General features: G+C 39.8%; 1 long non-coding RNA gene across 1 annotated transcript in view; it reads right to left on the bottom strand.

The window, feature by feature from the left end:
* Window positions 1–808: 808 nt before the first annotated feature.
* LOC117073237 overlaps window positions 809–26,237 on the bottom strand; it is an 86,137-nt gene continuing 60,708 nt past the window's right edge. Inside the window, exons 3-4 of the long non-coding RNA XR_004433179.1 lie at window positions 7,634–7,732; window positions 809–3,340 (exon numbers count right to left, since the gene is read on the bottom strand). This is a non-coding gene — a long non-coding RNA (uncharacterized LOC117073237). The remainder of the gene's footprint in view (window positions 3,341–7,633; window positions 7,733–26,237) is intronic.

Here is a 26,237-nt window from a genome sequence, read left to right as displayed (position 1 = left end):
GGAAACTGAAGTTCAGAGAAGTTGGAGACTTGTGCAATTCATAAAACTGGCAAGGAGCCGGTTCACACCCAATTGTTTTCTTAACTCTATTGTTTTAGAGAACTGAAAGCAGATGCTAAGATAAAGGAAGCATTGGGAGAAATATGTTCTGAGACCTGCTCTGTCCGAGGCCCTGAGAGGGACCCAGAAGCCATTGTATGAAATTCTATCTCAACCTTGAAGGAGTTACAGGAGTTGAGCAGCATTTAAAAAGCACAATGAAAACGCAGAGCAATAACACAGTGTCAAGCAGTAGGTAGATCAACTGGTCTGGAGACCAGGCATGACTAATTGTGATATGAATTGTCCTCATGCTAAATACCAGGGCGCAGAGGATGGAGGGAGGGTCAGCTGAGACCTGGGACAGCCCGGCGAGGTTTCATGGAAAGCAACTGACCTGAACTTAGCCCAGAAAAATGGGCACAAGGGGATGTGAGTGGATGGCTGGAGGGGATGTGAGAATTATGAAGGATGATGTGAGCAAATAAGTCATGTTGAAATTTTTCTTTTCTTAAGTGGATTCAAAATAACCAACAAAATGTTGTCCTTAAGCCCAGATTTGTATCCACCTCTGAAAATAATGTGAGATTTTTGGTCGTTTAGTGGCTTTTTCCCCCACATTTGTTTCTCTAGCTATAAAATGAAGGTTTCACTTTCCCTATTCCTCGCCCATAGAGATGTTGAAAGGGTTAAAGAATTCTGTAAAGCTTTGAGGGCCTCCTTAAAGCAGTTATGCAAAACCAAATTATAATCGTCGTTGTTTTTGTTGTTGGTTTTTATTATCTTTCTTGTAAAACTGCCCCAGGGGAAGCATCACTTTTAGTGTGGTCATAGTCTGCTCAAACACTTAACCGTCTCATTGTGACCCACCTGACTGGAAAGGCGCAGCAGATCCTTGGCCTCCACACACCCTTCTTCCAGCAATCCCTACTGTTCCAGAGGCTTTCCAGGGGCCAGGGCCAGAGTCTGGGGCTGGGACTAACTCATAAATAGGTTTATTTTTCATTTGGCACATACAATCTAAGAAAAAATGAATGCCTTACTGGTATTTAAATGTTGATACATTTCAGATAAAAATCTAGAATTCTGGCTTCCCTTCTGTAGAAGATCTGACATCCATGGGCCTGTAGGTTGCACATGCCACAGCAGGAATCAGCCAGTTCACTGGATGTGCGCTCACTCCTTGATCATGCCCCATGTGGCCTTCATCCTCATGGTGGATAACTGCCAGTCCTGAGAAAGATCCATCAGCTTCTTTCAGTGACATCTGTCTGTTTTCCAGCCAAAACACTGACTGGTCTACATTGAGCTGCCTACAATGGCCACCCCAGCGAGTAGGGTGCTAGGGCTGGGTCAAGCAGGAAAGAGGTGGCAGGACTAGTTGAGTCGATGGAGACTGAGCCAGAGGGAGAAGGAAGGGATCTGACTTTAGAGCCTGAAGCTAAAGGCCAGGTTCAGGGAGTCAGGTATTAGGCTTTTCCCAGTGGGGAATGGGAGTCAACAGCAAAAGTTCTGGAGCCAATTCCACCAGCCCTGAGCATCTGCCAGGGCATGCCCTTTAGTGACACTGTTTATTTCAATCAGATAATTCATATTTGTACATTATAAACATTGGAGAAATTACATACATATGTGTTGTTGCATACATATGCACCTATACCCATATCTAAGCCCACCACCAGCAATTCCAACGTAATAGTTGTGGTTGGGGTGGGGGGCAGTGTTTTCTGAAAGCTCTGGGCATTTCTAAAGTGCAATGTACAGCTGGGGTTGAGAACTACTGCTCTCGGTGAGCTGATCTTCCTTGTGACCCTGCATTTCCATTCATTCATCTCAGTCTGACCTCAGAAATTGAACACTCTTTAAATTATTCAGTTCCTTCTACGCAAAAACCCAGTCTCTGGGGGCTCCTCTCTTCCTCTTTCAGTTTCCTAACGTATGTCTGGGTGGATGAAGGAGGCTTACTATGTCTCAGATCTGGGTGGTTGGGTCCTCTGGATGACACCATTTGTCCTATTGGTCATTTACAGCTCAAGCTGGTCCCTAGTGGAAAATGATTTGGCCATCCTTGATGTGTTTAGGGCCTGACAGCCTCCCTGGCTGACTTAGCTCCAGTCTGGCTCGTGCAAGTGCCATGTACCTCTCAGAACCAATGTGACATTGTCCAGCTGTTCCCTCTGGCCCAGGATATCAACCTAGAGGAGTCTGCAATGCTAGATATCACCCCAACACAAGGGCCTCGCAGCAGTTCCACTGGCCTTTGAGTATCCCTCAGGGCCTATGCCAATCTGTCCATAACATGATAAATAATCATGGCTCTCTGGGCACTACCGTGATGGATTGTCAGTTTACATTGATGGAGCCTTGATTGGTGGGTGTGGAGGCAGCGTTCAAGAGGGTCACCTTCCATAGTTTTATTAAATTAGAATGAATATACTCTACCTTCTGTTTTCGCCAGAATCACCACCTCTCCCTCTGGTTGTCTGCCCTTGCCTTTTTCTCCATTTCTTCTACCAGATATTGTGTGTCTAGAAGAGGCAAATTTACCTCTACTTCACATCCACATCCATTGGGATTCCCATGTTGTATCTTGTCCTCCTTGGCAGATGGGAATCTTGCAGATAAGGAGACCTAACTCAGGAAGAATTTATGATTGTCCTCATTACAAATTAACTTTCACAAATTCTTCTTTCACACGTTCTTGGCTATTCTTATCCACTTACTCTTCCAGTTGCAGAATCTAGAAGACTTCCAATTCTGGAGTACACTTCTTTCTATTAGACCTGTTACCCTTTGAGGCAACAGGTGGTCACTTAGAGTAGCCCAATTCTGTAAGGTAAACTCCACTGTGACAGTACTGGGGACATCTTGAATGCCATAGTTGCTATAAAAGAATCTCATATTTAGCTTAAAAGAAAAGGATATGATAGTCACCAGAGCTGTTTAAGATGTTCTGGCTTTCTCTCTTTCTGGATGGAAGAAATCATGTCTTCACCTGCTGGGAATTAGCTATGGCCAAGAGACTTGCTTTGGCCAAGGAGATATGAAAGCTGATTCTGGTCAGCCATTAGGAGCCACTTTGAGCTTCACCATTGCCTTGGTGTACCCTTCCAATATCTTAGGCAATGTTCCAGGTGGAGGCTGCTCTACCAGCTGGGAACCTGGTTGGGATCCTGGATGGAGAACATCACTCAGCAGAACCCCACATGACCCTCAGTAGATGTGTGGCATGAGTGAGAAAGAAACTTTAGTCTTTTGAAGCCTCTGAGATTTGATGTAGTTTGCTACAGCTGAGCCTATCCTGAGTGAAGAGAAGAATAAGAAGAATGGTGTTTGGTATTTGTGTGTATGCAACCAGGAACAAGTACCACAGCCTCCACCCAACCTAATCCTTTTTTAAAAATTTACTGTTCCTCTTTTAAAATTATTTTATATGTATTAAAGGAGAAATTCATCTTTTAGAAAACAGATCTAAGTCCAAAATCACTCTTTTTTTTTTGACAGGGTCTCACTCTGTTGCCTAGGCTGGAGTGCAGTGGTGCAAGCATGGCTTACTGCAGCCATGAACTTCTGGGCTCAAGTGGTTCTCCTACCTCAGCCTCCTAAGTAGCTGGGACTACAGGTGTGTACCACTGTGTCTGACTACTTTTTAAAAATTTTTAGTAGAGACAAGGTCTCCCTATGTTACCCAGACTGGTCTCAAATTCCTGAGCTCAAGAGATCTTCCCGCCTCACACCTATAATCCCAGCATTTTGGGAGACCTCCCAAAGTGCTGGGATTATAGGTGTGAGCTACTGTGCCCAGCCTTAAAAATCACTCTTATCAGAAAATTGAACCCTTTTGCATTGTTGATGGAAATGTAATTGGTATGGCCATTAAGGAAAACAGTATGGAGTTTCCTTTAAAAATTAAAAAAATAGAACTACCATATGATCCAACCATCTCTGAATATATGTCCGAAAGAAATGAAATCAGTATTTCAATTCATGTTCATTGCAGCATTCATAACAGCCAAGACATAGAAATAACCTAAGTGTCCATTTACAGATGAATGCATAAAGAAAACATGATATGTATATATGTGTGTGTATGTGTATGTATATATATATATACACACACACATATATATATATATGGAATATTATTCAACCTTAAAAAGAAATAGCCTGCTATTGGTTGACATCACAGACAAACATGGAGAGCATGATACTGAGTGAAGTCAATGAGACATGGAAAGACAAATACTGCATGATCTCACTCATATGTGGAAAAGAGAGTAGAAATAGAGAATAGAAGAGTGGTTGCCAGAGGCCGGTGGTGAGGACAATGGAGAGGTGTTGGTCAACAGGTACAAAGTTTCAGTTATAAGATGAATAAGTTCTGGAAGTCTAATGGTGGCTATAGTTAATAATACTGTATATTTAGGTGAAGTTTGAAAAGATTTAAAGTGTCCTCGAGACACACACACACACATACACAAACACACACACACACCACACACACACAAAGGGTAACTGTGGGTGGTGATGGGCCTGTTAATTAACTTGATTGTGGTAATCATTACACTATACATAAGTATTGCAAATCATCATGTAACCTTGAATACATACGATTTTTAGTTGTTGGTTAAACATTTTATTTTATTTTATTTTATTTTATTTATTTTTTTTTTTTTTGAGGCAGAGTCTCGCTCTGTCGCCCGGACTGGAGTGCAGTGGCCAGATCTCAGCTCACTGCAAGCTCCGCCTCCCGGGTTCCCGCCATTCTCCTGCCTCAGCCTCCAGAGTAGCTGGGACTACAGGCGCCCGCCACCTCGCCCGGCTAGTTTTTTGTATTTTTAGTAGAGACGGGGTTTCACCGTATTAGCCAGGATGGTCTCGATCTCCTGACCTCGTGATCCGCCCGTCTCGGCCTCCCAAAGTGCTGGGATTACAGGCTTGAGCCACCGCGCCCGGCCTGGTTAAACATTTTAAAATCAAAAAAACAAAACCAAAATTACTCATCAATTGAAGAAATAGTCTAAAACAAGGACCGCGGAAAATGAACAACCGCCAAAGAGAAAGTGATGCTCTGCGCCCTCCCCTTCTGCTCGGTGCTTGCCGGTGCTTGCCTCCACACTTCCTAAGAAACACAGAGCAAGGAGTGCTCCAGGCACAGACGCAGCTTTCCCTGACCAATAACCATCGAGATCCTGTCCTGCCTCTCGCCCTGCCCTTCCCCTCTCAGACCCTCCTGACCAGTGTAGGGAAAAGCCTGAGGGACTCTTAGTCATTCTGCTTTTGGAATGTGGAATTGAGAGCTAGCTGGTCCCAAGCACGCAGCCGTCTGCGTCTTCTCACAGGGGCCTCACGTTGTTTTCTAGCTAAACAGCGCACAGGAATTTTTCAGCCCCCGCCTCCTCTATCACAAAGCCTGTGATTCCTTTAAAGAACTGCAAAGCAAAGCATCTTTCCAGTTAAAAAGCCCAAACTGAAATGTGATGGCATCTAAATGTCTTTATCCCCAATTACTAGCCCTCTTCCTGACAGGCCCTCCCATCTGCCTCTGTGCCTAGAAAGAAGTTCCCTGCTACTTCAGCCCCACTTTCCGTTTCTTTTTCTTTTTCTTTTCTTTTCTTTCTCTCTCTCTTTTTTTTTTTTTTTTTTTCCGAGACAGAGTTTTGCTCTGTAGCCCAGGCTGGAATGCAGTGGCACAATCTCAGCTCACTGCAAGTTCTGCCTCCCAGGTTCACGCCATTCTCTTGCCTCAGCCTCCCAAGTAGCTGGGACTACAGGCGCCCGTCACCATGCCCAGTGAATTTTTTTGTATTTTTTAGTAGAGACGGTGTTTCACCGTGTTAGCCAGAATGGTCTCGATCTCCTGACCTCCTGATTGGACCACCTCAGCCTCGCAACAGTTTTCTTATTTTTAAGGGATTTATCTTTTGATCACTTTATATTATTAGATTGGTGCAACAGTTATTGTGGTTTTTGTCATTAAAAGTAATGTACTTTTGTACCAACCTAAAATAAATATTATTTATTTATTCCAGACTTACTTAAAAGAGGACTCAAGGAGGACGAGAAAGACGTGTTTGTATTTCAAGATAAAAAAGGAAATATATGAGGCCGGGCACAGGAATGCCTGTATTCCCAGCACCTTGGGAGTCTGAGGTGGGAGGATCACTTGAGCTTAGGAGTTCGAGACCAGCCTGTGCAATATAGGGAGACTTCATCTCTACAAAAAGTTTTAAAAAATTTATTTTAAACTTTTAAGTCCAGGGGTACATGTGCATGTTTGTTACATAGATAAATGTGTGTCATGGGGGTTTGTTGTACAGATTATTTCATCACCCAGGTATTAAGTCTAGTACCCGTTAGTTATTTTTCTGATCCTCTCCCGCCTCCCACCCGTGACTCTCAATAGGCCCCAGTATGTGCTGTTCCCCTTTATCGGCCATGTGTTCTCATCACTTAGCTCTCACTTATAAGTGAGACCAGGCGATGTTTGGTTTTCTGTTTCTGTGTTAGTTTGCTAAGGGTAACGGCTTCCAGCTCCATTCATGTCCCTGCAAAAGACATGATCTTGTTCAAAAAGTACAAAAATTAGCTGGGTGTGGTGGCACGTGCCTGTAGTCCCAGCTACTCAGGAGGCTAAGGTGGGAGGATCAGCTGAGTCCAGGAGGTCAGAGCTGCAGTGAGCCCTTCTGGTGCCACTGCACTTTAGCCTGGGCCACAAAGCAAGAACCTGTCAAAAGAAAGGAAAGAAGGAAGGAAGGAAGGAAGGAAGGAAGGAAGGAAGGAAGGAAGGAAGGAAGGAAGGAAGAGAGAGAGAGGGAGGGAAGGAAGGAAGAAAGAGAGAGAGAAAGAAGAAAGAAAGAAAAGAAAGAAAGGAAGAAAGAAAAGAAAGGAAGGAAGGAAGAAGGAAGGAAGGAAGGAGGAAGGAAGGAAGGGAGGAAGGGAGGGAGGGAAAGGTTGAGCAAAGTAGCCCTCAGCCAGAATGAAAAAGTTACATGAATGTATGCCATGAAATATTTTCCTCTTGCTGAATGTGGGCCAAAACCTGATTTTCCTAAAAATGTCTTTAAAGTGTCATAGTATCCATATAATTAAATAAAATTAGTTCAGGAAAAGAACAACTATTTCTTACAGTGAGAATAAAGGCAATTTCCCCAGGGCTCCTCATAGAAAGGAGACTGAATAGAAAAATGAAGTAGGCCAGGTGCAGTGGCTCACGCCGGCCTGTAATCCCAGCACTTTGGGAGGCCGAGGCAGGCAGATCACCTGAGGTCAGGAGTTCGAGTCCAGCCTGGTCAACATGGTGAAACCCTGTCACTACTAAAAAAGATATACAAAAATTAGCCGGGTGTAGTGGTGTGCACCTGTAATCCCGGCTACCTGGAAGGCTGAGGCAGGAAAATTGCTTGAACCCAGGAGGTGGAGGTTGCAGTGAGCCAAGATCATGCCACTGCACTCCAGCCTGGGTGACAGAGCATGATTCCATCTAAAAAAAGAAAAGAAAAGAAAAGAAAAAGACAGTATCCTCTTTCTATACATGTGACAGATTTCAGAGTGGACTTTTATAATTTCTCTTAATATAGAATGATGATATCACCTGTGATTTCACTCTGGTAAAACACTATGGATGGTATGCCTATCCAGGAACTCAGCTCCCAAATCAGCTGGCTTGATGCAACAATGAAATTCGAAGTATCTGTGAGGGAAAGATTAGCCCTCCATGAATTCCTGTTTATGTGGCCAAGCTTCTGAAAGGCATAGGGCAACAATGAATTTGCAAATATCCCTGTTGACTAAACGTGGACTACAGATATATGTGGCTAGTGAAGCGCAGAGCCATATGTTCTGCGTAGCCAGCCTGCTTCATACAAAATACAATGGGATTGGGGTGAGGGACAGTTCACAAAAGAAATCTAACTAACTGGTCAAAAAATAAAACATAAAAAAAGAAGCCTTTCTTAGTGCTGGTGGTTGCATAAGCTAGTATAATATTGTTGGGCATTTTGTTAATAGTTAGACATATATCTTTGATCTAGCAATTCTATTTCTAGATTGTCACCTGAGGAATTATTTAAGAGTGTGTTCAAATATTAATGATAATGATATTTGTCCTAAAAGAATGAAAACACTGTAAATGTCTACCTCTAAATTGTGGTACCCGCATGTAATGGAATACGATTCCACTATTAAACATGATGTCTTAGATGAATACACATAGGCATGGTCAGTGTTCACTATACATTGCTAGGTTTTATATAAAACAGTTTACTAAAGAATCCAAGTATAATAATAGTACTAGTGTGTTGTTATGTTTGTGTAATAGTTATCTTTAATATCAGATTTTTTTTCCTTCTACATACTGCTTTCCACAAAGCCTTTTGGGTCCCATTCCTTTTTTCTTTAACAGCATCAGATCCCATATATTTCTAGTCACTTTCAGTTATCAAAATTCTCCATTTTAAATTTCCAATCTCAATCCAACTCCAATGTCATCACCTGCCCCCTGGTTGTCAGCTTGAGACATTTGGAAGGTGAAGGGAGGGCCTGCTTTTCTTCTTAAGGGGAGGAGGCAAGAGAGACTGTCTTTTTCCTTGATGATTTGGCCATGGTCATAGTCATCTCCTTGCTGGAGTCTTTGCTGCTCTGGCTAAAACATGCTGACAGCACTGCCCTCTATGGAGTGGGTATCCAAATGCAGACCCTTCAAGAGCTCCTAGCGGAGCCTCACTATGCCTGCCAACTGCACACTTCCCTGATGTGATAGATCCACCCTTCCACTCCCTGTCAATTTCCGCCATACACAATCACATGGGCTTTCCTCCTGGATCCCCTTCTAAGTGGAGCAAGATGATCTCTCCTCTGGTACCTTCTGTGGTTCCCCCGTGAGCACACAGGAGGCACAGGCCTTCCGGACATGCCAGTGCCATTGTGCAGATGCAAGCGGCCCCACTGACATCCCCTCTTGGTACCCTGCTCTCTGGTTCATTTCCTTTTCCAATTAGGCAGAGTCAGGCAAGCCAGTCCGCCACCTGAGTAGACATCCAATGGGAGCATAGGCCAGTCATTTCTTGTTGCAAATACTCCCAAGATGCTTCAGTAATTTCCTTGGAGCTGCCTCACTTGACTTTGAAGAGGAAAGTGCATGACTACCTCACTAGACAAAAAGACACACACAAAATTATTCTTACTCTAAATCTAAATAACCTACAAAGCCAACAACCTCAATACTTCCCCCTTCCTCTGCTTATACAGACTCTGAAGGAAGGAGCATTGGGATGGTGCCTGGCCGGGGGGTGAGGATTCTGTCACCTCTTACTAAGTCTTGGGGTAAGGTGTCTAGTCTCAGTGACTGACTCTTTGTCTCATTAGGGGACCTTAGTGCTTTTTTTGTTTGTTTGTTTTTTTAATTTCAGCATTGGAGGTTTAGGTAAATTTCATGAAAAAAATAGGAAAAAGTTTCAAATATCTTATAAATAGAAATGTACCTATACACAATCCCAGAAAGAGTTCTGAAGCTATACATCAAAGTGTTAAAGTTTCCATAGTAAAATATGAGCTTTATAATTTTTTCTCTCTTTGTGGCCTACATGTTTTAATTTTTCTATCCAAAACCTGTTTTGGTTTTATAATGAAAGGGATACACAAACATTATTTTTATTTAAAAAAAAAACTATTCATCCCAAAAGGTAAAAGGATAAATAAGTTGTAGTATATCCATCCAATTGAATACTACTAAGTAATAAAATGGAGCAAATTACTAATAGAAGCAACAACATCAATGAATAAAAAAATATTATGCTGAGAAAAAGAAATCTGACACAAAGGAGTATATAATTTGTATGATTTTGTTTATTTGAGATTCTAGACCAGATAAAGCTCATCTATAGTGACAGAAATCAGATCAGTGATTGTATAGATAGGAGGGTCGGGAAGACTGACTGCAAGGGAGTCAAGGAAGCTTTCTAGGGTAATGGAAATGTTCATGTCTTTATTGGGGTAGACAATTGCCTAACTCATTAAATTGTATACTTAAAATGAGTGCATTTTTAAAATTTTACTTTAAGTTCTGGTATACATGTGCAGAATGTGCAGGTTTGTTACATAGGTATACATGTGCCATGGTGGTTTGCTGCACCTATCAGTCCATCACCTAGGTTTTAAGTCCTACGTGCATTAGGTATTTGTTCTAATGTTCTCCCTCCACTTGCCTCCCATCCCCCAACAGGACCCGGTGTGTGATATTCCCCTCCCTGTGTCCATGTGTTCTCATTGTTCAACTCCCACTTATGAGTGAGAACATGCAGTGTTTGGTTTTCTGCTCCCGTGTTAGTTTGCTGAGAACGATAGCTTCCAGCTTTGTCCATGTCCCTGCAAAGAACATGATCATTCTTTTTTATAGCTTCATAGTGTTCCGTGGTGTATATGTGCTACATCTTCTTTATCCAGTCTATCACTAATGGGGATTTGGGTTGGTTTCAAGTCTTTGCTATTGTAGATAGTGCTGCAATAAACATACGTGTGCATGTGTCTTTATAATAGAATGATTTATAATCCTTCGGGTATATACCCAGTAATGGGATTGCTGGGTCAAATGGTATGAGTGCATTTTATCATATGTAAATTACACTTCAGTAAAGTTGATGTTTAGAAAAAGTTTTTTTTTTTTTTAATTTTTGGAAAATCAGATTTCAGAGCTAAAACTGAAACTCTTAGAAGAAAACATGGGATAAATCTTTATGATCTTAGCTTTGGCAATGTTTTCTTAGATATGACATCAAAAGCATAAGGAACAAAAAAAGGATAGATAAGTTGGATTTCATCTAAAAATTTTATGCATTGAAGGACACTATCAAGAGAGGGAAAAGACAACTCATAGAATGGAAGAAAATATTTGTGAATTCTATATATGATGGGGTCTATTATTCAGAATACACAAAGAGCATTTACAACATAATAACAAAAAGTCAAATCAACCAATTAAAAAATGGTCAGAAAACTTGAAAAGACATTTTACCAAAGAAGTTATCCAAATGGCCAACAAGCACATGAAAAGGCATTCAAAATCCTTAGTCATTAGGGAAACACAGATCGAAACCACAATGAGCTACCATTTCACACACACTAGGATGGCTGTATGAGTACAAAAAGGAAAACAAGTATTGGGGAGGATGTAGAGAGACTGGAACTCTCATACCTTGCCGGTAGAAATGTAAAATGGTGCAGCTGTGGTGGAAAAGCTTAGTGATTCCTCAAAATTTAAATATAAAATTACCATAAAACACAAGCAATTTCACTCCTGGGTATATGCACAAAAGAACTGAAAGCAGAAGTTCAAGCCAAAGCTTGTACACAAATGTTCACAGCATATTATTTACAAAAGCCAAAAGGTGGAAACAATTCAAATGTTCATCAACAGATTAACAGACAAAATGTGGTATATTCATACAATGGAATATTATTCAGCCATAAAAAGTGAAGTTCTGATCCATTCTACAACATGATTGAAGCTTGATACAAAAGGCCAAATAATGTGTGATTTCATGTATATGAAACATCTAGACTAGATAAATCCATAGAGACTGGATGCAGACTGGTGGTTGCCAAAGGCTGGGGGGCAGGGGAGTGACTACTTAATGCATAAGGAGTTTTTTGGAGAGGTGATGAAAATGTTCTGGTGATAGTGGCAGTGGCTGTACAACACTGTGAAGGGACTTAATGCCACCGAATTGTGCACTTTAAAAGGTTTGCATTAAAAGTGCACCTTGTGATTAAAATGGTAAATTTCAAGTTAGGTGTATTTTATCACAATAAAAAAAATAGTCAAATGTTATGGTGAAATTGTCACATATGTTTCACCCCTCCTGTTATCATGTCAAAGAACTTCCCCAGAGTTATACTCCTGGCTTCCCAGGTTTGGTTCAGTCCCTTCCTGAGGAAGGTGTTTCTCAGGGCAGTCTCCACCAGCTGCTGGTGCTCAGCATGCCCTGTGACTGGCTAAGTTAGCCTCATTCGAGGAGAAGTTTCAGCAAGACCATTTGTCCTATATCTAAACCATGTCACCCAGACTCGTTTTTATTAATAACAAAGCTAGCACGTTGGTCTCATCTGGATTCTTCATCTGCCTGTCTACATTTCCGATGTTAAGTCGAAGTTGGGTGGGAAGAGGAATATTCTTCACTGAAATCTCCCCCTGACCACTCTTCCTTGGCACTCAAACCCCAGGAGACACAGAGTTTTAAACCATAATGCATGACCACAATTAACCTCTAAACTGCTTAAAGTATGTGCAAGGAAACCCTCACCTGGGCCATTTTAAAAAGGATAAAGCCAGAAAAAAAAAAAAAAGAAAGAAAGAACTGAACTTCCTGCGGTCCAAGCTAAACTTACAAAATGTGGTTTGTATAATCAAATACGTCAGGCTACTCCAAGTGATTTATTAATTACAAACTAGTTAAAACTAGGGAGACATTCAGAAAAAAAAACATTTTAATCTCCTTATCGTTCCATGTTTTTCTTCATTTCTCTCTCTATTTTCCTTCTTTACAATGTGTCACCCTTATTTGAAGAGTATGACTTCAGGGTGTTAATATAGGACTGTGAAGGCAAAATAGCATTTAGAATTGAGAAATAAGTTATCTGCTTTTCTGCAGAGAATTGCTAAAACAAAAGGAAAACAAACAAAAATAAGTTCTTAATAAATCAGTTAATATGGTATCACATTTCTAATGTTGAAAACTTCTTATTGGAATTCACCAGCATATTTCAAAACAAACCAAAAAACAAAAACAAAAGGAAAAAACACCCACATTTTATAAAACTAATATCTGATTGGATGCTTTTAAAATTTTTAGTTTCACACCAAGTGGCCTATAGAAAACTTGAAAAGAAATCGTATAAATAGTGTAAAGAAGAGTTAAAGAGTTCCCTTTAACTCTTGAAGTTCCCTATGAAGATAAAGAGTTATCTTCATAGGAAGATAAGATTTCAAGAAAGAAAAGTATGATTGGCAATAAAATAAATGCCTTGAAACATCTGAAGAGCTTTTGCTGAGGGAATAATGTACTAGAGTCATTGTCTCTTTGGTCATCATTATTTAATTTTCTCCTAGAAAAGCAATGGCTGCTTTACACTAAGAATCACTAAATGTAAGAGTGAGTTCTCAACAGTGGCTGGAGGGTTTGAGAACAGATGGTTAGTGTCAGACGGACATCGCATTCTGATGGCTTGGTGTAGGCTTGTTGAAGGCATGGATGAAGCAGATTGCTTGCCTTCCTTTCTGTCCTCTAATTCTGTTAAGAATGTTACCAGCTGCTAAAGGGGTGCCCGGTGGGCTGGAAGAAGAGAGTAAGAAGGCAGCCTAACTGCCCCCAGAAAATTTTATTTTGTTTTCTTACAATAACAATTCTGGTTGCTATAACTATGTTCTTTACACCTGGGGATTTTTAGGACTCCTATCTGTAATCCACATGAGCTCTAATTTTATATTCTATAGTGAACTGTGCCCTCTTTCTGAGACAGGACTGTGATTCCACATTCCTGTTGTAGATACAATGTGTATGAAAGTGTTGGTAACAAAGGGGCCATACACACTGGTACCAATCGGATTCTCATGCCTCACATTAAGTATGACAAGCTGTGTCCCCAGACCTCACTGAAATAAAAGTAGAAAAACCCAAATTCATATGGTTAGGAAACATATAATTTGTCCCTGTAGAAGTTATTTTTTTTAAGAACCACAATGTCTATCAAAATTAGTGATGACTATAGCCTTCTGTGCAGGAATTCCTCTTCTAGGCATTTATCCTGGAGAAGAATCCATATGTTTATGCAACAGGGTTTATTGAAGTATTTATTATCTGTCACTCTGATGAACTGACAGCAAACTAAACAAAATGAAATGGTAAATTTTCTGTGGTACAGTCATCCCATAAAATATTACACAATAATGACTGGGTGCGGTGGCTCACGCCTGTAATCCCAACACACTGGGAGGCCGAGATGGGTGGATCACCTGAGGTCAAGAGTTCGAGACCAGCCTGATCAATATGGTGAAACCCCATCTCTACTAAAAACATAAAAATTAGCTGGGCATGGTGGCATGCACCTGTAGTCCCAGTTACTCAGGAGGCTAAGACAGAATTGCTTGAACCCGGGAGGTGGAGGTTGCAGTGAGTTGAGATCATGCTACTGCAATCCAGCCTGGGTGACAGAGTAAGACTCCCTCTCAAAACAAAAAAACACACACACACACAATTACACAATAATGATAAAGATGGAGGTAGAGCTACATATTTGGACAAAAAAGATATCTTAGATATATTGCTAAATGAAAAAGCAGGTTTCACAAAGACATGAAGAGCATGATTTCATTTGTGTAAAAAACAGAAAATAAAACCAAACTATATAGCAAGATTCAGACTGAAGAAAGTTTGAAAACTCCCAATGTGCCCATCACTGTAACAATGACTTTATATATGCTATCTCATTGGAAACACACAATTGCTTCTTAGAAAGTGAACTATTATTATCCACATTAGAGATGAAGAAAGTGAGGCACAGAGGTTAAGTAACATACCTCCAAGGGGAATAACGTAAGCACATGAAAATACATAGAAAGAGTCCAAGACAGGGCTGGGTACAGTGGCTCACACCTGTAATCCAAGCACTTTGGGAGGCTGAGGCGGGTGGATCGTGAGGTCAGGAGTTCAAGACCAGCCTGGCCAAGATGGTGAAACTTCGTCTCTACTAAAAACACACAAAATATTTTCTTCCTGAGAGAAAATGGGATTGGATAGGATTCGGTGGTGGCTGTATTCTATATATGTATATGTATTGGTGGCTTACACAACAAATATTTCTCACAGTTCTGGAGGTTGGGAGGTACCAGATCAAAGTGTCAGCAGATGTGGTGTCTGGTGAGGGCCCTCTTCCTGTCTTGTAGCTGTCTTCTTGTCATGTGCTCATCTGTCTTTCCTTGGTGTATGTGTATGGGCAGAGACAGTGCTCTGATTTCTTCCTTTTCTAATAAAAACGCTAATCTCTACATGGGGACTCCATCCTCAAGATCTCATCCAAACCTATTACCTCCAGAATGCCCTGCCTGCAAATACCATCAATTACATTAGGGATTAGACCTTCAACATGAATTTAAGGGGAGATAAACATTTTAGTCTACAACCTCACACACACACAATTTACTTTCTTTTAAAGTAAGAAGAAATAAAAATAGAAAGAAAACAAATAAAAAGAAAAATGACTATTGGCCGAGCAGATAGCTCATGCCTATAATCTCAGCACTGTGGGAGGCTGAATTGAGCTGGTTGCTTGAGCCCAGGAGTTCGAGACCAGCGTAGGCAACCTACCAAGAACTGACCTCTACAAAACAAAACAAACCAAAACAAAACACCCACAAAAATTAGCTGGGCATGCTGTCACACTCTTGTGGTCCCAGCTACTCAGAAGGCTGAGGAAGAACGATTGATTGAGCCCAGAAGATGAAAGTTGCAGTGAGTCATGATCACACCACTGCACTCCAGCCTGGGTGACAGAGCAAAACCCTGTCTCAAAAAATAAATTTTTAAAAAAGGTACTATTCTTCTTTGTTTTAATTTTCCATTGACCTGAAAGTTTCCCTTTGATCCATGTGTATAACGCTCTCCTGAAGCTCTGTTAGAATCTTTTGGCCATATCTTTTGGCCAACTCTTGTTTCCTCTGGTCACACCAGCTTCAGCAATGGTGAGAAGTTAAGGATCCACTAACAGTCACGGGGATAGTACAAATATTACTCTGCTCCCCCAGGCTCTGACCATAAGACGTGAGGAATTCAAAGACCAGGGAATAAACTCATTGTTCTGGTATTTTCAGGCCCCACTTTGCAGAGTCTCTGAGACTTCCCTCAAGTCTACATCATTTCCCTGCCAGAGTCCTTGGTAGCCCACAGAAATGGTCCCTTATGGCTGTCTTACTTCCCTGCCTGAACTAAGTCATGTTATCCTGCATGCCATGACTTCATTCAACACTCACCTAGTGACTCACATTGGTTCCAAGTCTACAGATCATCAATGAAAGAATTCTCTCTGCTACCAGCGTTGATCTTTTAAATTTTCCTGGTGTATGCATGCGGGCTCTTAAAAAGAAATTGTAGCACCTTCTATTGCAGTAGCCCTGCTGTGGAGCACATGGTGTCAAATTCTCTCCAGAAGAACCACAGGACATTTTAAATAAACTAACTAAAGTCTTTCCTTTATGCTCACCTCTAACCAGGATCCAAATACAGCACCCGCAAAACGAACCTAGGGATTATTCTACTCTGAGGTGTTTTCCCTGTCTACTTGGGCACTCTGCTCTCAAGTTAGGGGAAGACTTTGTCAACTTTATTTAGGAGTCTACATTTGAGTGTCCAAGAATGCCACCTTAATTTCTTTTCACCAATTCTCCAAGAAGGCCTATCAGAGCCACATACAGAATTACTCCCGATAAATGACTTTGGATCCCAGGTTTCCAGAGTTGGATGTGCCAATTAGGCTTCCCACTTTTCTTGGTCTCCTGATGCCTATACAACACTTTCCTAAGCATCAAGTTGAGAAAACAGGAAATGGTCTGGAATGTGTGTGTTCCTTAATCTCTTGAAAGATTTTTTAAAAATTGGGATGTATTTTTTAAATTATACATTTAATCTTGACAGAGCTAAAATTTAGAAAAACACATTAATTAATGTAAACCAAAAATAAAAACCTAAGTCTCCCAACTGACTGAATGCACTCCCTCTTGGCTAAAGGGACTACAAAGAAACCTGAAAAACTGCATTCCAGGCTGTGATGGGAAGGGAAGGGAGAATGAATATGCCTTGTTATACCCCCTCCCTTTTGGAGTTTAGGCACAACTGACCATTATTGATGTTAAAATGGAGATCATAAGACTGACTGAATGGACTCTGTGGCAATAAGGTATCAAATTCCAACCTGACTGACGTGACAGATAGCAGACTCTGAAGGAAATACAAATATTATATCTCAAATATATTTCTTTGATATGTTTTAAAATGGCCCTGCAAAGCCAAATTTCATGAAGGAAATTTGCATCTGTAGAGAATCTCCATGAATGCAGCCAGGACTTTCCTGGATTTAGGAGAGATTAAGAGTCTAACACCTTTTAAGGTTCAAACAGAAATATTTGGTGTTATTTATTTTCTCTAAAGTTACTAACTGGAGGCTTCATCTACATAACTAAAACTTTGGCCTTCACAACCCCCTTATCTTAATTCAAATACTCCCTTTTACTGGCTTTAGCCTTCAGACAAAGCTTAATTCTTTCAATCAATTGTCAACCATAAAATGTTTGAATCCACTTATGACCTGTGTATTAGTCTGTTCCCACATTGCTCCAAAGAACTACCTGAGATTGGATAATTTTATTAAGAAAATAGGTTTAATTGACTTGCAGTTCTGCAAGCTGTACAGGAAGCATTGCTGGGAGGCCTCAGGAAACTTACAATCATGGTGGAAGGTGAAGGGGAAGCAAGCACATCTTACCATGATGGAATAGGAGAGACAGAGTAAAGTGCTACACCCTTTTAAACAACCAGATCTCATGAGAACTCCATCATGAGAACAGCAAGCGGGAAGTCCACTCCCATGATTTAATCACTTCCCACCAGGCCCCTTCTTCAACATGTGGGGATTACAATTCAACACGAGATATGGGTGGGAACGCAGAGCTAAACCATATCAACCTGTAAGCCCCCACTTCAAGATATCTTGTCTTTTTAGGTTGAACCAATGTACACCTTCCATGTATTGATTTATGATTTTACCTACAATTCCTGTCTCCCTACAATGTATAAAAGCAAACTGTCATCTGACCACCTTGGGCACACTTTCTTAGGACCTCTTGAGACTGTTTCAAGGGCCATGGTCCATCATATTGAATCGGAATAAACCTCTTTAGGTACTTTACAGAGTGTGTTTTTTTTTTTTTTTTGGTCAACATATAAATATTCCGTGAAGATCAAAAACAATATTTTTGCCTTCTCCTACCAGTTCAAAGCTACTACCAGTTACATATGTCATACACACATGTAAACACTTTAATGCAATACACACATAGGCAAATACAAAATGCTGAAATGAATTTACAAATATATGGAAAATAGGTCTATCCACAGAATAGTAATCAATTGTAGAATACACATTTCTAAGAACACAGATAATTTGCATTATTACTCATTTTCCACAAACATAAATAATTTTAAAATAGCCCAAAGACCAAAAAAAAAAAAAAGTAAAGATAATCTGGATGGGTCCACTAGACAGAACTCCAGTAGTTTCTGGGTTCATTTTAAAGTCTTTCACAATTTTTCTTTGCATTTGTTTCTTTGTATATTTTAGTGTTTTAGCTCTCTTACTTAAAAATTCCCTTAACAGTGATGAGCATCTTATATCTTAGGAGCAGTTGGACAGTTGAGGAAAGAAAATAGTTATCATGTCTGATTTTAGAACATGTTTTAAAAATGTTAAAGATGTGGAAATGGGAGAAAAAAAAAAAGAATTCCTGGGTGCCTTTCCGTGAAATGCTAAGCATTGCCTAGCGAACTCTCCTCTGGGAATTATCTCATTTTATAATAATGTTCACCTTTCACTTAACTATTAGCAAATATTGTACAGGAGAAGTTAAAATCTAGAAGGTTGACCATATTGGAAAGAATTCCCGTCCACAGCAATTCAAATTATTCCTGTTCATAACTATTCCAATGAATTTCTCCAGTAGAGAATATAAGCCTTTATAAATCGCATTCTCACTTGAAGCAGTTTTAACATCTTAGTGGTTCCATTATTAATTTATAGGCTAACTGAAAGTGTTTGACACATGTTCATTTTATATTTATATGAGAGTTATGATTGTAGAGCTTTGAAAACTATTCCTTGGTGATATCCTCTAATTAAACAGTTTGGAGCTATAAATATATGGCCATCTCAGGAAGCTCACTAAATATTTCAGAGCTTTCTCCTACTCTCTCTTCAAATTCATTAAAACTCAGTCTACAGAAGTCTTAGTTCAAAGGATCCAGTGTTGCTTCTAAGTACCTCCTGGAGAGGTAACTGGAGAATCTGAAAAATCTACTAGCCTATTTTCTGTTGTCCTTTCTTCTATCGTTATGACTCAGTATCATTCTTGAATATAATTGGTCCTGCCCAGTCTGACGCAATTTCCTGCTACCTTTGAGATGCCACTGTTGGTCTTGTAGTAATTGCTCAGTATATAGTGAGGGTAAGGAAAAGAAGAGATCCTGGCTTCTGGTGTTAACAGTTTTTCAAACACAGTGCTGCAGCAGATCAGGGTTTGAATTGGTCACAGTGATTCTTCAAGGCAGGACAACTCCATTTCCTGCAAAATGGACTAAAAAAAAATTGTCAAAGGAGAATGTGGGTTCTGGCTCCCTGAACCCACATTCAGAGGGCCCGTGAGCATGTTCCTAAGCAGATCTTCTGGAAGAAGGTCGGTGTTCTGGGAAAGGGCTGTTTGTATGTATTGAAAGTGTAGCTAGTTGGATGTCCAGTACAATACTCTCTTACAGATATACTTAAAAACTAGGAAGTCTACTGGCTGCATATTAGGAAATTTCATCTAGAGATCTGTGACTTGTCGAGATCAGTCTGTTAGAGGTGCATGAAGCAGAGCAACTCCATCTTAAACAGGAGCTGGGTAAAATGAGGCTGAAACCTATGAGGCTGCATTCCCAGACGGTTAAGGCATTCTAAGTCACAGGATGAGATAAGAGGTCAGCACAAAATACAGGTCGTAAAGACCTTGTTGATAAAACAGGTTGTAGTAAAGGAGCTGGCCAAAACCCACTAAAACCAAAATGGTGATGAGCGTGATCTCTGGTCATTCTCACTGCTACACTCCTACCAGCGCCATGACAGAGTACAAATGCCATGGCAAGGTCAGTAATTTACTCTATATGGTTTAAAAAGGGGAGGCATAAATAATTCACCCATTGTTTAGCATATCATGAAGAAACAACCATAAAAATGGGCAACTATCAGCCCTCGAGGCTACTCTGTCTATGGAGTAGCCATTCTTTCATTCCTTTACTTTTTAATAAACTTGCTTTCACTTTGCACTATGGACTTGCCCTGAATTCTTCCTTGTGCAAGATCCAAGAACCCTCTTTTGGGGTCTGGATCAGGACCCTTTTCCTGTAACATCTTTCTGGTGACCATAGAAGGGACTATACTGTGGAAAACTCTGACCCAAAGGCTAACTTTGGGTAAGTGGTGGGATCCAATAACGTCTTTCTCGTGAACACAAAAGGGACAATACTGAAGAGACCTCCTGACCCAAAGGAAATAGACTACAGCACTGATTGGATGACTTTGGGTAAGTGGTGGGGTACCTATGTAAAGAATGGGATTGGGTTAGAGGCCCCAATTAGGGGAGTTAGAGTTCTCTCCTAAGATAGAGTGGGTTAAAGGCTCCTCTTAATAAAAGGCAATGACGCTTGACCAACCTTGGGTTAGAGGCCAACTTGGGAGGGTTAGAGTCCCTTCTAAGATTTAGGAGGTTAGAGGCCCCTCGCGGGTAAAATCCTCCTTGGCTAAGAACAGGTTTGGCACTATGGGGGATTAACTGCTATTCTCTTTGGATTAATCTTCCTTACACTCTTTGCTGATGGCTGTGGGTGACAGGGTTAGGCATGTACAGGATTGTGGGACACGGGGAGCTTTTTCCTCTCTAAAAGGGGAAACTTGAGAGCTGATGGGACTGCAGGAAAAGATCCCTTTGTTACTGACAAGCAGCTGCCTGAACTTTTCATTGTCAGCTTCAATGAATGTGTCTTTTCTCTGACCTCCCTAAGCTCTTCACCTTCCCCACTCTGCCACAGGAAGTACTTTCCTTCTCTATTTTTCCTTTCCTGTATTTTCTGTTACCCAGGGCAACCATCTTGCTCAGAGGCCATGTGTTGAAACTACAAGTCAAAGGTTGGATTAAAGATAACAGGGCCCATCTGGGGGCAAATTTAAGGCTTGCCAGTTTATTGGATGCTAAGCAGAGTGGATAATGTCTATGTTTTATCACACATATTTTGCTCTGACCATAATGAAAAAAAAAAATTTCCTTTATGATGTGGCTTGGCCCCCAGGGTGATGGTTTCGCAAGCTGGATCACTAGGGCCACACAGGCATCCCAGCAAAAGGGTAAAATTTCTTACCAGTCAAGTTTCTGGTTTCTCTCTCTGTGTGGTTGAATGAATGGTGAACAAAAAAAAAATAAATAAATAAATAAAAATCAGTGTTTATCGCCTCTGTAAAAGTTTGGATTAATGAGAAAAAGAATTCTAAGGCTAGTCTTAAGCTGGTGTGTTTTGTGCTATGAATTTGTTTTTCTGTGACAAGGGGTACTTTAGGATAAAACACAGGCTTAGAACACCCGTAAGCCCACTTTTCAAGATGACCTAGCAAGCTGGTCAGTAACAAACTTGGCTGCAGGTCCCTGAAACAAACAAAAAAACTGGATGAAGTCTCCACCTTGTTTTATGTCCTTAGGAGCTTGACCTTTTAACCCTGCCTTCCAGGGAACAGGAATTTTAGGATTCAAGTCATAGTTAAATCCAAAAATCATATTAAATAGTTAAAAGCCTTTGCAAGCTCAAAAGTAACTACTCTAGACTCCTTCTAGGAAAGAAAATGGAGAATACCCTGTACTGTAGTTCAGTAGCTAAAGTTTTGCACTTTCACAGTGGTGGTCTGCATTCAATTCCCCACCCAGGAATTAAGTTAAACTTATTTCTCGTTTAATATATACATGACCTTGTCTACTCTCTTCTCCTCTTTGGACTATCTTAAATTTTCCTTTCTCTAAGCTCCTGGGAGGTTACCTTTGGTAAAGTTCAAAAGCCAGAAATATTGGCTGTTTGGCACAAGAAATTCTAAAAGAACTTTATTCAAGAGTGCTATGGTTAAAATCAGTTTAATTAAAAGCAGATATTCAAGCTCTTAGAGCCTGGGCTCCTTGGGAAAAACAGGAGGCACCAGAGACTCCTTTCCTGGCCCTGTTTTTCCAAGGGCGCTACCCTAAAGCCAGTAATCTAATTAAGAAACTTAAAAACTGAAAAATAAAAAATCTTGCAATTACTGTAGTAATTTTCTTTTGTCTTTCTGTGTAGCTATATATGTGGTGTGTGTAATGTTTCTATAAAAGAGCTCTAATTAATTGGCTTAAACAAAAATACAAACTTAAATATCTTGAAAGCAAAATAAAAACTGTAATGCCTTTTAGTTCATGCAACTTTAGTAATCTTTGGGAAATAAAAACAACTTCAAAAAGTATTGATAAAAGCATTTAGACTAAATTATGTGGATCAGATATTAAGTTTGCTAAATGCTTTAAGGTCATAAACTGCCTCTTTAACTTTTAAAAAAGTTTATCTACTTTAAAGCCATTAGATTCTAGATAAGGCCTGGGGACATGTGGAGTTAGCCATGCCCCCTAGCTATCCAAGAAGATTATAAAGAAAGAGATTTTATATAAGAAAGGATCTTGTATGGTAAATTCTTGTCCTGAAGTAAAATGACTGGTTATTTAAAATGAGAGATGCTTAAAGCAAGTCAGAAAGTCCAAGAATGTCTCAGATGGTCTGTGTAAGTCATGAAAGGATTTGTGAAAGGGAATTTATGCAAGAAATGTTATACAATTCAAAGATTGTTAGGCCTCCTAAATGCTTCATAAAAAGCCACTATGACTCTTACTGAACAACTTGACTGCTTTACAGCTAGGTAAGGCCTAGGAACATGTGGAGTTTCCTAGCTATGCTGGAGACTCAGCTCTTATCTGCACTTCTGCCTGGTGTGTACTAGGCTAGGCTCCACACCTAGTACACAATTAAAATCTCAAACTTACCAAGGCTTTTATCAAAAATAAAAGTTGCTAAGGGTTATCATTATAATATGTAAGTGATACTACGAAAAACACGATTTTACATGGAAGGTGTGTGAAGAAAGTAAAATGTATTTTTGGTGAAAGATTATCAGAAGTCATGGAAATGTGGACTTTTTTCTGCCTAAAGTGTTAAAGGATTGTTTTAAGTAAGAAAAAATATCTAAAGGTTTAAACAAGTTGTGGAAGGTTTATAAAAATTAATTGTAAGAGATTCTGTGTGTGAACATATTGGCTAAAGTTAAAGAGTTATTATTCATTTTTTTGTGAATTAAACATTAGAATAAAAGCACAATAGGGCCAGGGGCAGTGGCTCATGCCTGTAATCCCAGCACTTTGGGAGGCTGAGGTGGGTGGATCATCTAAGGTCAGGAGTTCAAAGCCAGCCTGACCAATATGGTGAAATCCCATCTCTACTAAAAAATACAAAAATTAGCTGGGTGTGGTGTTGTGAACCTGTAGTCCCAGCTACTCAGGAGGCTGAGACAGGAGAATCGCTTGAACCTGGGAGGCGGAGGTTGCAGTAAGCTGAGATTGCACCACTGCACTTCAGCCTGGGGCGACAGAGTGAGACTCCATCTCAAAAAAAAAAAAAAAAAGCACAATAGATGTTTCTTAGAGCACTGAACTGCTCTTTCACACACACAAAAATGTAAATGGTTATAAAAGTTTTATAAGAATCTTATCTTATGGTTAAACATTAAAATTGGGTAAATATGTCCATAAGATTTTATTAAAAATTGTGTGTAACATTGAGAGTACATTACTGTAAAAGTGAAATTAGGCTTATTTGGTATAAAGGTCACACAGGAAGCATTATCAAATGTAAAATGGTGTTTTGCTTTCTATGGGCTATATTTGCATAAATGTGTTATTGGTATATATTTTAAACTTGTAGGAAACTCCCATGATTCTAATGACTTAGTGTATGTTATTAATAATTACAATTGTTATGTAAAATTTTGTGCACCACAGAAGTAACCAAATTTCCTTACCAATTGTGACTTTAATAGTGACTGTCCTAAAACTTTTTATCATCCACAGACAATTGTTGCCTTGTTTTAATTCTCTTTAGAAGGTGGTTTATAATCAACTATAGAACTCTAGCAGGTGTTTTTAAATGCAGGTTTCGAATAACTTTGGAAATTGTAAAGTTAGAATAGGGGAAACAACTTTCAGAACTCTCATGAAGAGCTGGAATGTTCATGAATACCAAATAGAATGTTCATGAATACCAAACAGGAGTTAACTGAATTAACTGAGCCAATCAAAAACTGAAGTAATATTTTTAACTTTGCTTAAAATGCTGCTGATCCTTTGTTTTGTTTCTCAGAGTCAAGGAAACTTTTCTTTTGAGCTATGTACAGCTTTTAGCAATTGAGGAAAGTATACTCCTGTGAACAAAATTTGGAGCATATTTGTTCGTCTCTACCTGATTCCTACAAAATTTAGAAACTATTTTTGAGTATTCTTAATTTGTGGCAATATGGTTATTTGCAAAAGTGCAATAAGAATCTGTTTTCTTTTGTAACAGGACACAATTGGAGAAATTGGTTATTTTACCAAGGCTTTAACTGAAATGGTGTGTTTTCCTTTAAGGAATCCAGCTTGACTTTTAAAGCCAATAAAAGCCCCTGGGAGAATTGGCCTCAGACCTTGTCTGCAACAGTCCCTGTACAGGGTTTCTGAGCTGTGGTAAGTAAAGAATGTGACTTTCTGGCAGGTCCAGGAGCCCCAGGTTATCTTGAGACCACAAGGGGAAAGGAATTTACAGAACTCATGGTTATTTGAGGGCAAAAATCCATGGCTGAGTTTGGTTTTAAAAAGTCTTATGTAAGATTCCTTCTATGAAACAGAGGTCCATCAAAGCCCATTTAAAAATATCCTATGTGAAAATAATTATTCTTGCTACACTTTATACAAATAACCAGGCCAAATATAATAAAGCAAATCAATCTTACCATGATTTGTCTTCAGTAAAAATGGGAAACTGGAGAGAAAAATATTGTGTTTCAAGAACTATGCTACACTTGTTGTTAAATTCTAGTCTCATTAGTTGTTTTTACATTTGTTTCTGCAATTGAGGCTAATGCTGCTTATTCCTGTCAACGAACCAGTTCTTTTTGTAGGAAGACAGGACAAGCTTACTGAATGTTTTCTTAAATTAAACACGTATTAATCTTCCAGATATCACCTGTTGTCAAAACTCAAGAGTTATGAATGGACCTTACCATACTGATGCTTTCTCATTGAACTCATCTCTTCCCTGAATGCAAGAGACACTCATAGTTAGGTAGGAATATCATTGCCTCTATTCAGCCTAAAGAAGTTACAGAAGATGGATCTTTGCCTCTCTGCAACCCTTAGGATTAAGGGTTCTCTTATAAAACAGAGGGAGTAAATGTGAGAGCATGTGAACCAGAACAAATCCATCTTAAACAGGAGCTGGGTAAAATGAGGATGAAATCTACAAGGCTGCATTCCCAGACGGTTAAGGCATTCTAAGTCACAGGAAGAGATAGGAGATCAGCACAAAATACAGGTTATAAAGACCTTGCTGATAAAACAGTTTGCAGCAAAGGAGCCAGTCAAAACCCACGAAAACCAAAATGGTGATGAGAGTGACCACTGGTCATCCACACTGCTACACTCCCACTAGCTCCATGATAGTTTACAAATACCATGGCAATGTCAGGAATTTACCCTATATTATCTAAAAAGGGGAGGCCTGAATAATCCACCCCTTATTTAGCATATCATCAAGAAATAACCATAAAAATGGGCAACCAGCAGCCCTTGGGGCTGCTCTGCCTATGGAGTAGCCATTCTTTCATTCCTTTACTTTCTTAATAAACTTGCTTTCACTTTGCACTGTGGACTCACCCTGAATTCCTTTTTGTGCAAGATCCAAGAACCCTCTGTTGGGGTCTGGATTGGGACCCCTTTCCTTTAACAAGTCTTGTGTGTCCTTTCTTCTCAATTCAGCCTGGCTTTCCCCACGAGAATAAAGTGTTTAGACAAATATAATGTTCCCATCTCAGCTAATTTCCTTTATCTTGATCAAAGAATTAAATATGTGACTGGAAATTCCTGATTCCATTTAAAAATCTCATTACTGCCTGTCTCATTGTTTTAAAAATATTTTTGAAGAAGCAAATCTTAGGATGATAATTGCCCATTCACATGATTATTTATATCTCTTCTAGCATCACAACTAACTTGTTTTCTTTTCCTGGTGCGTTTTTCCCCCTACTGCGTCTTTATT

This window comes from Trachypithecus francoisi, unplaced genomic scaffold (assembly GCF_009764315.1).
Source record: "Trachypithecus francoisi isolate TF-2019V2 unplaced genomic scaffold, Tfra_2.0 Lachesis_group4, whole genome shotgun sequence".
Taxonomy (NCBI): domain Eukaryota; kingdom Metazoa; phylum Chordata; class Mammalia; order Primates; family Cercopithecidae; genus Trachypithecus; species Trachypithecus francoisi.
This window is presented reverse-complemented; position numbering and strand designations above follow the sequence as displayed.